Source organism: Crinia signifera, chromosome 2, assembly GCF_055691185.1.
Source record: "Crinia signifera chromosome 2, ASM5569118v1, whole genome shotgun sequence".
NCBI lineage: Eukaryota > Metazoa > Chordata > Amphibia > Anura > Myobatrachidae > Crinia > Crinia signifera.
This window is the reverse complement of record NC_139218.1, coordinates 400275469-400290846: the sequence shown is the minus strand read 5'-3', so window position 1 is coordinate 400290846 and position 15378 is coordinate 400275469. Positions and strand designations below refer to the sequence as shown.

Below are 15378 nucleotides of genomic sequence, written 5' to 3'. Positions count from 1 at the left end.
AGTACAGTTAGACATCCCCACATGCTTGCTCTCCTTCTCCTTCTATATCCCCTTACTTCCTGGTCACATGTTCTATCCCACTGCAAGATTCTTGAAGAGATACTAACTTATCTAGCTAATGCACATAAACTATCTTTATATATACTACAAGTGTATCTATCCCTGTATATAGGATGCAGAGAGTGTATCCATCCCTGTATATAGGATGCAGAGAGTGTGCGGCTCCATAGTAACAGCAGCGCTGAGACTATTGTTTGTGAGTGTTACCAGGGCTGCGAGTGGCACCCAGGGAACAAGGTGCCCGGGGAAGAACTGGCGCTGGCTTGTGTCTGGTGCAAGTGGTGGTCACACCGCTCCAGACAGGAATTACTGACATGCACAGGCTGCTGGTGTGACGGGCGGAAGGGCGGGTGCCTGCAGAGGGAATAGAAACTGAAAGCTGTCAGATTGCAGTCACTGTGCTCACAGACACGGAGGGAACGCACCTGATAATGTAAGTAACCATTACCGTCACTGCTCAGTCCTGTACCCAGCAGGTCTTCCCTTTACCCATTAAGCACTATGGGGGGGATTTATCAAAGCTTGGCAAGAGATAAAACTGTGAGAGATAAAGTAGCAACAACCAGCTCCTGTCATTTTTCAAACACAGCCTGTAACATGGCAGTTAGGAGGTGACCCCCTGCACCTATGGCAGTTACGCCGTAGACTGTACAGCTAGTGGTCCATGAGGACTTATCTCAGCCAGGACCTGCAGAGCTCCGGTTCCTTAACCCCTTCAGTGGCAGTTTTTTTTTTTTCAAAAAAGTGTAATTTGGTGCAGGGGGAAAATGCAGGGGGGGGGGGGTATGGGGGGGGAGTCGCAGGGGAGTTGCCCCATGGATCTTGCAGGCTAACCATCGCCAGCAGCGCAGCTCAGCCTGAGAGATTACTGGACATGTCCGGGGTTAATCCTTATATAAAGGACAGTGAGGCAGATGTATCAAGCTTTAACAAGAGATAAATCCAAGGATGATAAAGAGAGATAAATGTCCAGCCAATCTCCTGCTAACTGCCATGTTACAGGCTGTGTTTGAAAAAAGTCATTAAAGATGTTGCCTTGTTAAGGCTTAATACATCTGCCCCAGTATGCGTTATTGCACATGATGCGGCTTGCCAGGAAACTGCTACTGGGATCCGCTGTAGCCCCTACAAAGGGCATTTCTGGGGGTAGTGGTACCAATACAAGAAGACATATTGGCTTTATTACAGATATCTGCCGGGATTGTTACAGATACGTTTTCATATCCAGTATCCCACCAGGCGGGTGTTCATCTAGACGGGTAAGGAATGAGGTGTAACCAGCAGAACGACATGGTGTGAGCCCAGCTTACCCGCTCACTGGAGAATTGTTCTCTATACACTGTTCAGGGATTTGTGTGTTTGAATGAATTGGATGAAGGACGTGTATTTAGACGTATTCAAATTCATTTAATTTAGAAAGAAAACTACCCAAAAAATTATTTTGTATTATTATTTGTAAAAAATATTTTTCCCAAACATTGTAACATCGGATCATCACCATCGGTAGGAGCATCGGTAACATTGCAACTATCGCAACATTGATTTTCACACTAAGGGGCTGTCTGCGGCCGCTGGGTGCAGGGTCCCCTTTTGTGCTGGCAGTGATTGACAGCAGGGCAGACACTGGGGGAGGGTCCTGGGAAGCTGAGGGATCAGGAGGTGCCTCTGTGATTGGCGGCTGCTGGAATATCTTCTGTGCATCGTTGTATTGGCCGGATCTGTATTTGTGTGAAATGAGCGTTTTGGGCCAGGAACAAGAACAATACACAAACTGCTCTGTCATGTGTAGCTAAAGTTCCGTACTATTCCGAGGCCTCTCCTGATTGGCTACCAGCTGGGAGGGGCTCCTGGCCAGCCCCCTCCATTGCTGCTAAAGTCCAATCTAAAATCCAAGGAAGTTTAAATTTTGCCCTGTCCCAAAACTTCTATCACTATGTATTGTCTGGCTGCACCCCTGCTGTATTAGGATGACATATTGGGCCTGACTCAGACTCGATCACTGGGCTGAGCGATTAATACAAGACCTCGCATGCGCAGGGTCCCCCAGGGCTTGGCAGCTTGGTATTACTGGCCGCTCACAAGGTGATTGGCAGGGGACAGTTGTTTGTGGGAGGGAGGGCCGCTGGCATCAGTTGCGGGGCAGCGTTTACCTGACTAATTTGCAGCCCCGCAATCAGATCTGAATCAGGCCCATTATTCCTACACCAACATATGGCTTATGTGGCCTCCATCTAATCAACCATCCCCATCCCCAGCCAATGCCCCCCATCTAACCAACTATTCCCATCCTAGTGCCCCCCATCTAACCAACCATTCCCTAGCCCAGTGTCCCCATCTAACCAACCATCCCCCGTCCCCATCCTAGTGCCCCACATCTAACCAACCATCTCCATCCCCAGCCAGTGCCCCCATCTAACCAACTATCCCCATCCTAGTGCCACCCATCTAACCAACCATCCCCTATCCTCAGCCCAGTGCCCCCAACTAATCAATCATCCCCCGTCCCCATCCTAGTGCCCCACATCTAACCAACCATCTCCATCCCCAGCCAGTGCCCCCATCTAACCAACCATCCCCATCCTAGTGCCCCCCATCTAACCAACCATCCCCTAGCCCAGTGCCCCCCATCTAACCAACCATCCCAATTGCCATCCTAATGCCCCCATCTAACCAACCATCCCCATCACCATCCTAATGCCCCATCTAACCAACCATCCCCTATCCTCAGCCCAGTGCCCCCAACTAATCATCCATCCCCCGTCTCCAGCCCAGTGCCCCCATCTAACCAACCATCCTCCATCACCAGCCAGTGCCCCCATCTATCCATCCTTCCCTTGTCCTCTGCCAGTGCCCCCCATCTAACAAACCATCCCCAGCCCAGTGCCCCCCCATCTAACCATCCTTCCCTTGTCCCGCGCCAGTGCCCCATCTAATCAACCATCCCTTGTCCCCAGCCTAGTGCCCCCCATCTAACGAATCTTCCCTTGTCCCCAGCCAGTGCCCCCCATCTAATCAACCATCCTCAGCCCAGTGCCCCCCATCTAACCATCCTTCTCTTGTCCCCAGCCAGTGCCCCCCATCTAAACAACCATCCCCATCCCCAGTCAATTGCCCCATCTAACCATCCTTCCCTTGTCCCCAGCCAATGCCCCCCATCTAACCAACCATCCTCCATCCCCATCCCAGTGCCCGCCATCTAACCAGCCATCCCCCTTCCCCAGCCCAGTGGCAGTGCGATGGATAAAGGCGTATCCGGCCTGGAGCTGATGTCACACACCCTCCCCTAGTACGCTCAGGCACGCTTAGCGGTTTTCTTTGCACTCTCACTAAACGACCGATTACCATCCCCAGATGCTGACTTCCTGTCAATCACTAACGGCCAGCAATCAAAAAAAGTAATGGAGTTCTTTGCTGCCGCGAGTGATGCATGTACTGTTTCTAGATCAATATTCCCCGTGTCAGACTAATGCTGACATTGTACCAGTACAGTTCTTTCCATAAATACTTTTATTTTTCTTTCAGTTTTACAATGGGATTGCTGCAAGTAATAGAAACAACTGTAATATTTAAGTCCGACGAGATTTCCCATGGTCCTCTCTGGCGATAACAGCCGTGTAACAACAGCAGATGAAGGTTCTGCCAGCTGTCACAATGTTGCAGGTCTCTCTGTTCTCCGCGCCTCGCCCAGGAAGTGGCCAAGCAGCATTACATCCCGGCCTTTGAAGAATTGCCAAAGAACCCGTCACAACAACGACAGCAAACTCGCACGTCACCATGTTGTCACATTGTCTCCCACCAGGAAACACAAGGTCGGTGGGGCCGACACACTGCGAATGTTATTTTCAGATACCTGCAAATGCAGACGTGAAATCTGTCCCAGTTTCCTGTTTGCCGCCTGCTGTTCAGCAGAGGATACGGCGCTTAGGATGCAGCAATGACAGCGCCACAGCGCCCTCTGTCATATGCGTATCGCAAGTTACCAAACACGTCTTCCCAGTGAGCTACCAACCAAACCCATCCAAGGAAGCGGTGGCGGCTACGCTCTTACCCGCAGAACATCCGCTCCATGGACAAAGTCGTTCACCACCAATCAGACCAAATCTATGGCCCATGGAAGAAAACAAAGACTCTTGTTTTGTCCCTGTGAAGTCCTCCAAGAAGACAGCATCTACAATACTACAGTTATTACAGGGTGGTGGTCTGCAACACACCGACGATGTGATCCCGCAGGACGGAGATCGATTTTGTTTTAATACAAGCATTCTTAGTATTAAGGCCAATGTTCTATGTATGCACAAAAACAGGATGTATCTGCTGCCAGAACCACCTGCAATGGTGACCCATATAGAAGATGATGTGCAAGAATTAGCCACCGGGTACCCCGAGGACACCACACCCACTACCGACTCTATAATAGATATCTCCAGTAACACAGACGATGAATTTATATCCCAAGACTCATGGTCAGAGATTGAAGAACTGAGTCCTAGCAGTGATACGTCAGTCCGGCAAGGTGACCTCGGCACAATGACATCTGATGGCTGGTCTGTAGGGCACACACCACCAGTCACTGTAACACAGAAGGATGAGCACAGGTGTCACCTAGCAGAAGAAACCCCTTCCACCAATGAGGATGCTGCTCTTAACCCAACGCATTTTGCTCCTTCTGAGAAATACCAGCAGGTAAGAGTTCTAAACGCTTAAATCACTAACACTATCTAAAGTGCTGCAACACACACTCTTATACACATAATGCCCACAGTAGTAGTGCTGCTTATACACATAATGCCCACAGTAGTAGTGCAGCTTATACACATAATGCCCACAGTAGTAGCGCTGCATATGCACATAACACCCACAGTAGTAGTGTCTCTTATAAACATTACGCCTACAGTAGTAGTGCAGCTTATACACATAATGCCCACAGTAGTAGTGCTGCTTATACACATAATGCCCACAGTAGTACTGTCTCTTATACACATAATGCCCACAGTAGTAGTGTCTCTTATACACATAATGCCCACAGTAGTAGTGCTGCTTATACACATAATGCCCACAGTAGTAGTGCTGCTTATACACATAATGCCCACAGTAGTAGTGTCTCTTATACACATAATGCCCACAGTAGTAGTGTCTCTTATACACATAATGCCCACAGTAGTAATGCTGCTTATACACATAATGCCCACAGTAGTAGTGTCTCTTATACACATAATGCCCACAGTAGTAGTGCTGCTTATACACATAATGCCCACAGTAGTAGTGTCTCTTATACACATAATGCCCACAGTAGAAGTGTCTCTTATACACATAATGCCCACAGTAGTAGTGTCTCTTATACACATAATGCCCACAGTAGTAGTGCTGCTTATACACATAATGCCCACAGTAGTAGCGCTGCATATGCACATAACACCCACAGTAGTAGTGTCTCTTATGCACATAATGCCCACAGTAGTAGCGCTGCATATGCACATAACACCCACAGTAGTAGTGTAGCTTATACACATAATGCCCACAGTAGTAGTGCTGCTTATACACATAATGCCCACAGTAGTAGCGCTGCATATGCACATAACACCCACTGTAGTAGTGTAGCTTATACACATAATGCCCACAGTAGTAGTGCTGCTTATACACATAATGCCCACAGTAGTAGTGCTGCTTATACACATAATGCCCACAGTAGTAGCGCTGCATATGCACATAACACCCACAGTAGTAGTGTCTCTTATAAACATTACGCCTACAGTAGTAGTGCAGCTTATACACATAATGCCCACAGTAGTAGTGCTGCTTATACACATAATGCCCACAGTAGTACTGTCTCTTATACACATAATGCCCACAGTAGTAGTGTCTCTTATACACATAATGCCCACAGTAGTAGTGCTGCTTATACACATAATGCCCACAGTAGTAGTGCTGCTTATACACATAATGCCCACAGTAGTAGTGTCTCTTATACACATAATGCCCACAGTAGTAGTGTCTCTTATACACATAATGCCCACAGTAGTAATGCTGCTTATACACATAATGCCCACAGTAGTAGTGTCTCTTATACACATAATGCCCACAGTAGTAGTGCTGCTTATACACATAATGCCCACAGTAGTAGTGTCTCTTATACACATAATGCCCACAGTAGAAGTGTCTCTTATACACATAATGCCCACAGTAGTAGTGTCTCTTATACACATAATGCCCACAGTAGTAGTGCTGCTTATACACATAATGCCCACAGTAGTAGCGCTGCATATGCACATAACACCCACAGTAGTAGTGTCTCTTATGCACATAATGCCCACAGTAGTAGCGCTGCATATGCACATAACACCCACAGTAGTAGTGTAGCTTATACACATAATGCCCACAGTAGTAGTGCTGCTTATACACATAATGCCCACAGTAGTAGCGCTGCATATGCACATAACACCCACTGTAGTAGTGTAGCTTATACACATAATGCCCACAGTAGTAGTGCTGCTTATACACATAATGCCCACAGTAGTAGTGCTGCTTATACACATAATGCCCACAGTAGTAGTGCTGCTTATACACATAATGCCCACAGTAGTAGTGCTGCTTATACACATAATGCCCACAGTAGTAGTGTCTCTTATACACATAATGCCCACAGTAGTAGTGTCTCTTATACACATAATGCCCACAGTAGTAGTGCTGCTTATACACATAATGCCCACAGTAGTAGCGCTGCATATGCACATAACACCCACAGTAGTAGTCTCTCTTATACACATAATGCCCACAGTAGTAGTGCTGCTTATACACATAATGCCCACAGTAGTAGTGTCTCTTATACACATAATGCCCACAGTAGTAGTGCTGCTTATACACATAATGCCCACAGTAGTAGTGTCTCTTATACACATAATGCCCACAGTAGTAGCGCTGCATATGCACATAACACCCACAGTAGTAGTGTCTCTTATACACATAACGCCCACAGTAGTAGTGCAGCTTATACACATAATGCCCATAGTAGTAGTGTCTCTTATACACATAATGCCCACAGTAGTAGTGCTGCTTATACACATAATGCCCACAGTAGTAGTGCTGCTTATACACATAATGCCCACAGTAGTAGTGCTGCTTATACACATAATGCCCACAGTAGAAGTGTCTCTTATACACATAATGCCCACAGTAGTAGTGTCTCTTATACACATAATGCCCACAGTAGTAGTGCTGCTTATACACATAATGCCCACAGTAGTAGCGCTGCATATGCACATAACACCCACAGTAGTAGTGTCTCTTATACACATAAAGCCCACAGTAGTAGTGCTGCTTATACACATAATGCCCACAGTAGTAGTGCTGCTTATACACATAATGCCCACAGTAGTAGTGCAGCTTATACACATAATGCCCACAGTAGTAGTGCTGCTTATACACATAATGCCCACAGTAGTAGTGTCTCTTATACACATAATGCCCACAGTAGTAGTGCTGCTTATACACATAATGCCCATAGTAGTAGTGCTGCTTATACACATAATGCCCACAGTAGTAGTGCTGCTTATACACATAATGCCCACAGTAGTAGTGCTGCTTATACACATAATGCCCACAGTAGTAGTGTCTCTTATACACATAATGCCCACAGTAGTAGTGCTGCTTATACACATAATGCCCACAGTAGTAGCGCTGCATATGCACATAACACCCACAGTAGTAGTGTCTCTTATAAACATAACGCCCACAGTAGTAGTGCAGCTTATACACATAATGCCCATAGTAGTAGTGTCTCTTATACACATAATGCCCACAGTAGTAGTGCTGCTTATACACATAATGCCCACAGTAGTAGTGCTGCTTATACACATAATGCCCACAGTAGTAGCGCTGCATATGCACATAACACCCACAGTAGTAGTGTCTCTTATGCACATAATGCCCACAGTAGTAGTGCTGCTTATACACATAATGCCCACAGTAGTAGTGCTGCTTATACACATAATGCCCACAGTAGAAGTGTCTCTTATACACATAATGCCCACAGTAGTAGTGTCTCTTATACACATAATGCCCACAGTAGTAGTGCTGCTTATACACATAATGCCCACAGTAGTAGCGCTGCATATGCACATAACATTCACAGTAGTAGTGTCTCTTATACACATAATGCCCACAGTAGTAGTGCAGCTTATACACATAATGCCCACAGTAGTAGTGCTGCTTATACACATAATGCCCACAGTAGTAGTGTCTCTTATACACATAATGCCCACAGTAGTAGTGCTGCTTATACACATAATGCCCATAGTAGTAGTGCTGCTTATACACATAATGCCCACAGTAGTAGTGCTGCTTATACACATAATGCCCACAGTAGTAGTGCTGCTTATACACATAATGCCCACAGTAGTAGCGCTGCATATGCACATAACACCCACAGTAGTAGTGTCTCTTATACACATAAAGCCCACAGTAGTAGTGCTGCTTATACACATAATGCCCACAGTAGTAGTGCTGCTTATACACATAATGCCCACAGTAGTACTGTCTCTTATACACATAATGCCCACAGTAGTAGTGTCTCTTATACACATAATGCCCACAGTAGTAGTGCTGCTTATACACATAATGCCCACAGTAGTAGTGCTGCTTATACACATAATGCCCACAGTAGTAGTGTCTCTTATACACATAATGCCCACAGTAGTAGTGTCTCTTATACACATAATGCCCACAGTAGTAGTGCTACTTATACACATAATGCCCACAGTAGTAGTGCTGCTTATACACATAATGCCCACAGTAGTAGTGTCTCTTATACACATAATGCCCACAGTAGTAGTGTCTCTTATGCACATAATGCCCACAGTAGTAGTGCTGCTTACACACATAATGCCCACAGTAGTAGTGCTGCTTATACACATAATGCCCACAGTAGTAGTGTCTCTTATACACATAATGCCCACAGTAGTAGTGTCTCTTATACACATAATGCCCACAGTAGTAATGCTGCTTATACACATAATGCCCACAGTAGTAGTGCTGCTTATACACATAATGCCCACAGCAGTAGTGTCTCTTATACACATAATGCCCACAGTAGTAGTGCTGCTTATACACATAATTCCCACAGTAGTAGTGTCTCTTATACACATAATGCCCACAGTAGTATTATTATTATTATAATTTTATTTATAAGGCGCCACAAGTGTTTCGCAGCGCCGTACAAAGGAACAATACAGGGAGACAAAACTTGGCATAACATTGAATAAATAACAAAAATACAGTACAAATAAAGAGCACCACAGTTCAATACACATTACAGCTTAAATGTAAGTAGTGAGGACCCAATCGACATACAACTAGAGGCTTGAGGCCAATGATGGAGATGAGTATGAAGATTGTCACTGAGTGTTGGAGTAAAGAAGAGCTGTGAGTGACATGTGAAGAGAAGAGGGCTTTGACAACAGGAGGGAAGAGGGCCCTACTCGGAGGAGCTTACAATCTAGTAGGAAGGGGAGACAGACAGATTACAAGAGGTGCAAGCAAGTGGGTGGTGGTTAGATAGCAGGATGTAAACAGGCAAGGGGTTGGAGAACCAGCTGGTTTATGCAGTGGAAGGGTACGCTTTGATGAATAGGTGAGTTTTCAGTGCCCGTTTGAAGCTTTGCAAGGTCGGGGAGAGTCTAATGGAGCGAGGCAGTGCGTTCCACTGAAGGGGTGCAGCACGGGCAAAGTCCTGTACTCTAGCATGGGAAGCAGTGATCAGGGTGGAGGAGAGACGACAGTCGTCAGCTGACCGTAGAGGGCGGGAGGGTGTATGAATGGAGATGAGGTTAGAGATATATGGAGCAATGGAATTAGAGATGGCCCTGTATGTGAGTGTGAGGTGTTTGAAGAGGATTCTGTAGGGGAATGGAAGCCAGTGCAGATTTTGTTGAAGGGGAGTAGCAGAGTTAGAGCGGCGGGAGAGGAAGATAAGCCTGGCTGCAGCATTGAGGACAGATTGGAGAGGAGCTAGTTGGGATTGAGCGAGGCCAGTGAGAAGAGCATTACAGTAGTCAAGCCGTGAGATGACTAATGAGTGGATGATCAGCTTAGTTGCACTCTGTGAGAGAAAGGGCCTGATGCGAGCAATGTTGCGTAACTGGAACCGGCAAGAATGGGCCAAGGCTTGGATGTGGGGTGCAAAGGAGAGGGAGGAGTCAAGAGTGACACCCAGGCAGCGGAGTTGGGGAACAGGGGAGATGATGGTGTTGTTAACAGTGATAGAGGGGGAAAGATAATAAGTTCGGTTTTGTCCATATTCAGCTTCAGAAATCGCTCAGACATCCAGGTAGAGATGCCAGCGAGGCAGTTGGAAACTTGAGAGAAAACAGTGGGGGACAGATCAGGAGAGGAGAGGTAGATTTAAGTAGTGCTGCTTATACACATAATGCCCACAGTAGTAGTGCTGCTTATACACATAATGCCCACAGTAGTAGTGTCTCTTATACACATAATGCCCACAGTAGTAGTGCTGCTTATACACATAATGCCCACAGTAGTAGCGCTGCATATGCACATAACACCCACAGTAGTAGTGTCTCTTATACACATAATGCCCACAGTAGTAGTATTGCTTATACACATAATGCCCACAGTAGTAGTGCAGCTTATACATATAATGCCCACAGTAGTAGTGCAGCTTATACACATAATGCCCACAGTAGTAGTGCTGCTTATAAACATAATGCCCACAGTAGTAGTGTCTCTTATACACATAATGCCCACAGTAGTAGTGCTGCTTATACACATAATGCCCACAGTAGTAGTGCTGCTTATACACATAATGCCCACAGTAGTAGTGTCTCTTATACACATAATGCCCACAGTAGTAGTGCTGCTTATACACATAATGCCCACAGTAGTAGCGCTGCATATGCACATAACACCCACAGTAGTAGTGGTGGGTACTTGTTTCCTATCTGGGCGCCCGTCGCGGGCATCGCGGGTACATTTATGTATGGCCGCGACGCGACCGACGCGATGCCCGCGATTTCCCATTGAAACCAATGTTAAACTTGGAAATCGTGTCGGTCGCGTCGCGGCCGGCCATAAATGTACCCGCGATGCCCGCGACGCGATGCTCACGATTTCCCATAGGAATCAATGTTAAAAGCCGCGATGGACCCGATTTTACTGTTAAATGCCTCAATCCTCCCGATTTGGCCATAGGAATCAATGTTAAATGGGCCACAGAGCCCATTAACCCTTAAATGTCCCCCCAAATTTTTGACGCCACCCCACGATCGACGCCAACCCGAAGCGTGGCGAGCGCAGCGAGCCCGCGAGGGGCGGCGGTACGCGTCCTCCGACCTTTTCATGCCCTACTATCCACTAGGGCGTGGTGTGAGAATATAATAGTGTGGCGAGCGCAGCGAGCCACCGAGCCCGAAGCGTGGCGAGCGCAGCGAGCCCCGCGAGGGGACGCGGATACCTTCACAATTATGCGCGTCCCCTCGCGGCCTTCACAGTGAAGGTATCCGCGTCCCCTCGCGGGGCTCGCTGCGCTCGCCACGCTTCGGGCTCGGTGGCTCGCTGCGCTCGCCACACTATTATATTCTCACACCACGCCCTAGTGGATAGTAGGGCATGAAAAGGTCGGAGGACATTTAAGGGTTAATTGGGCCTAATTCAGGGTAAATATGGCCAAATCGGGTCAATTGAGCCATTTAACAGTGAAATCGCGGTCAATCAGCCTTTTTAACATTGCTCCCTATGGGAAAATCGCGGTGATCGCGGTCATCGCGGGCATCGCGACCATCCAATTTTACCCGCGATGCCCGCGATGACCGCGATCACCGCGATTTTTACCCCCGATGACCGCGATTTTGATCGTGGGCGCCCAGATAGGAAACAAGTACCGTAGTGTCTCTTATACACATAATGCCCACAGTAGTAGTATTGCTTATACACATAATGCCCACAGTAGTAGTGCTGCTTATACACATAATGCCCACAGTAGTAGTGTCTCTTATACACATAATGCCCACAGTAGTAGTGCTGCTTATACACATAATGCCCACAGTAGTAGTGTCTCTTATACACATAATGCCCACAGTAGTAGTGCTGCTTATACACATAATGCCCACAGTAGTAGTGTCTCTTATACACATAATGCCCACAGTAGTAGTGTCTCTTATACACATAATGCCCACAGTAGTAGTGCTGCTTATACACATAATGCCCACAGTAGTAGCGCTGCATATGCACATAACACCCACAGTAGTAGTGTCTCTTATACACATAATGCCCACAGTAGTAGTATTGCTTATACACATAATGCCCACAGTAGTAGTGCAGCTTATACACATAATGCCCACAGTAGTAGTGCAGCTTATACACATAATGCCCAAAGTAGTAGTGCTGCTTATACACATAATGCCCACAGTAGTAGTGCTGCTTATACACATAATGCCCACAGTAGTAGTGTCTCTTATACACATAATGCCCACAGTAGTAGTGCTGCTTATACACATAATGCCCACAGTAGTAGTGCTGCTTATACACATAATGCCCACAGTAGTAGTGTCTCTTATACACATAATGCCCACAGTAGTAGTGCTGCTTATACACATAATGCCCACATTAGTAGTGTCTCTTATACACATAATGCCCACAGTAGTAGTGCTGCTTATACACATAATGCCCACAGTTGTACCGCTGGCACGGTACGCTTGTGCTCGCACCTGAATATACAATACAATATACGAAAAATAGATGACGTCAGCCAATAGGCGTTGGCTCATAAGTAACAGGATCAGGACTAGAATGTCAATTATTTAATTCCAAGAATACTTCAGAGCTTTAGTTACAAAGATGGTTAAGTATATTTTAAGAACACACACAGAGGGGAAATTTACTAACAAAAAAAAACGCATAAAGAGGCGTTTTCATATTTAAAAAAAATGCCTATTTTATGCGTATTCATATTTTCGGCATTTACTATGCCGAAAATACCTCAATTCGTATTCGTATTCAGAACATACTTTATGTACCAAAAGAAGTGAAAGTACACTCTTTTAGATATTCCAGGTCTAAAGGTGCCCACAGACGCTACAATTGTACTGTGCTATGCGTTTTTGACTGTACAATGGTTCTATACAATTTTTCTTCCAGCTTGCTATGAGATGTGCACTTGGATTCATGTGATGAACCCATGTTTGTAATGTTAAATTTCAGATGTAGTCTAAAAAGTACGTGCAGCACGTACTTTTTTAGACATACAATATCGGGCTGCAGGGAACATAAACACCATCCAATAATTGTACATAAGATGCAATTTGTGCTTAAAAAGTACAAAACGCATTCGATAATTGTAGCGTCTGTGGGCACCTTTAGAATTATGCAAATCATCCATTCAAATGCCTGCGATGGACCTTGCGGGCGGGACTCGCAAGGTTGCAAATTTCAACCAGAATAAGGCCCATTGTGTATTGCAGAGGGCTATTATTTTACATAATTTACTAAAGTAACTTTGTGTCATCTATCATCCTACCTGATTTCATGGAAATCTGAGATGGTTGGGTTGACAAGTTCCTTTTTTTGAGATTGTGATTTGGCATGGTGTGACCCTATTGTGATGTAGACCCAGTGCAGCTTTAACCTACCTTCTTACACAGGAATTAATTACCGGATACCCCAAGGACACCAGTGACAGCCCCGGAACAGAGGTGGATACTGCCAGTAACACAGAGGATGCATTGTCCTTAGACCTCACTTGGCTGGAGACTGACGATCTGAGTTCTAGCAGTGATACATCAGCTCAGCAGGATGACCATGGCGGAAATCGCTGGCCGGAAAGGGACAAATCCTCTGTGGCTGTAATACAGAAGGACGAGAACAGATGTCACCTTGCAGAAGCAATGTATTCCAAGATGGAAAATCCCTCTCTAAGACCAATACATTTTACTCATTCTGAGACACAGGTGAGATTTCCACATTCATGATTCGCTGACACTAAACTGTTACGGTAGCAACATTTAATATTCCAGGCACCACAAGTTCCAGCATACCCTCGAACCCTGTACATTGTAGTACTTGTCAGAGGTGTGCACTCTAAATCGTTCACGCATCAATAAGACTTTCTCCGTCATGATTACATCTAAAATGAGCCATTACAAACCACACTGTATTGTCACAAATATGATATATACCCCCGTAACTAATAGGTAGGTATTTTCTAATGTATTATCCTCCATCAGGAAAACGCACTGGCACACACAGCTCTCTATGGACCAGATGTACTAAGTTTAAATAGTGATAAAATGGAGAGTGATAAACCACCAGCCAATCAGCCCGTAATTGCTACGTTACAGGCTGGGTTTGAAAAATGAGAAGTAGGAGCTGATTGGCTGGTGGTTTATCACTCTCCATTTTATCACTTTTCAAGGCTTAGTACATCTCCCCCTATGTGATGAAATTTTTGGCCGAGAAACAAATTGCAGTGCTAGATCATCCTCCTATTGTCCTAGCACAGTGTGATGTCTTACGTTTCCCTACACTCAGGTATGCATCAGTTATTGAGGTACAGAAGAAAATGACAGAGTTGTTAAGCGGTGGCAGATAATGAGCCACAGCGCAGCTTTGACCAATGGAAAATAAGAATGTAGCGGTGTGTGGGTGCAGAGGGGGAATACACAGAACAGGAACAGAGTGAAAATATACTTAATATAGCATCAGTCTCATCTATCAGCCACACTTCGTATACAGAAAACAACATCCTTATTTACCTATAAAATCATCAGCTCAATGTTTGGAGAACAGGAAGTAAATACATAAAATATAAGTTCTAGAATAAAAAATCTATTGATAAAATCCGTAAAAACATGGATAAAATGCCATATATACCCGTACTTCCCCACTGTCCTGATTACAGTCCCGCTAAGTGTCCCGATTACAGTCCCGCTAACTGTCCCGATTACAGTCCCGCTAACTCTCCTGATTACAGTCCCGCTAACTGTCCTGATTACAGTCCCGCCAACTGTCCTGATTACAGTCCCGCTAACTGTCCTGATTACAGTCCCGCTAACTGTCCTGATTACAGTCCCGCTAACTGTCCTGATTACAGTCCCGCTAACTGTCCTGATTACAGTCCCGCTAACTGTCCTGATTACAGTCCCGCTAACTGTCCTGATTACAGTCCTGCTAACTGTCCTGATTACAGTCCCGCTAACTGACTACTGTCCTGCTGTCCCTCTTGCGGGTCACAGTGTCCCCAGGTGGGGGAGGGCAGGTTGGGAGAGCCGATGATCACTGTTGTTCTGATCGGCATATTAGCAGATGATATCT

General features: G+C 45.7%; 1 protein-coding gene across 2 annotated transcripts in view; it reads left to right on the top strand.

The window, feature by feature from the left end:
- The first annotated feature begins 336 nt into the window (after positions 1-336).
- LRIF1 (ligand dependent nuclear receptor interacting factor 1) overlaps positions 337-15378 on the top strand; it is a 45439-nt gene continuing 30397 nt past the window's right edge. For both annotated transcript variants that reach the window (XR_014469849.1, XR_014469848.1), the window contains exons 1-3: positions 337-493; positions 3583-4743; positions 13710-14015. The gene's annotated coding sequence lies outside the window, so the exon portion shown is untranslated. The remainder of the gene's footprint in view (positions 494-3582; positions 4744-13709; positions 14016-15378) is intronic.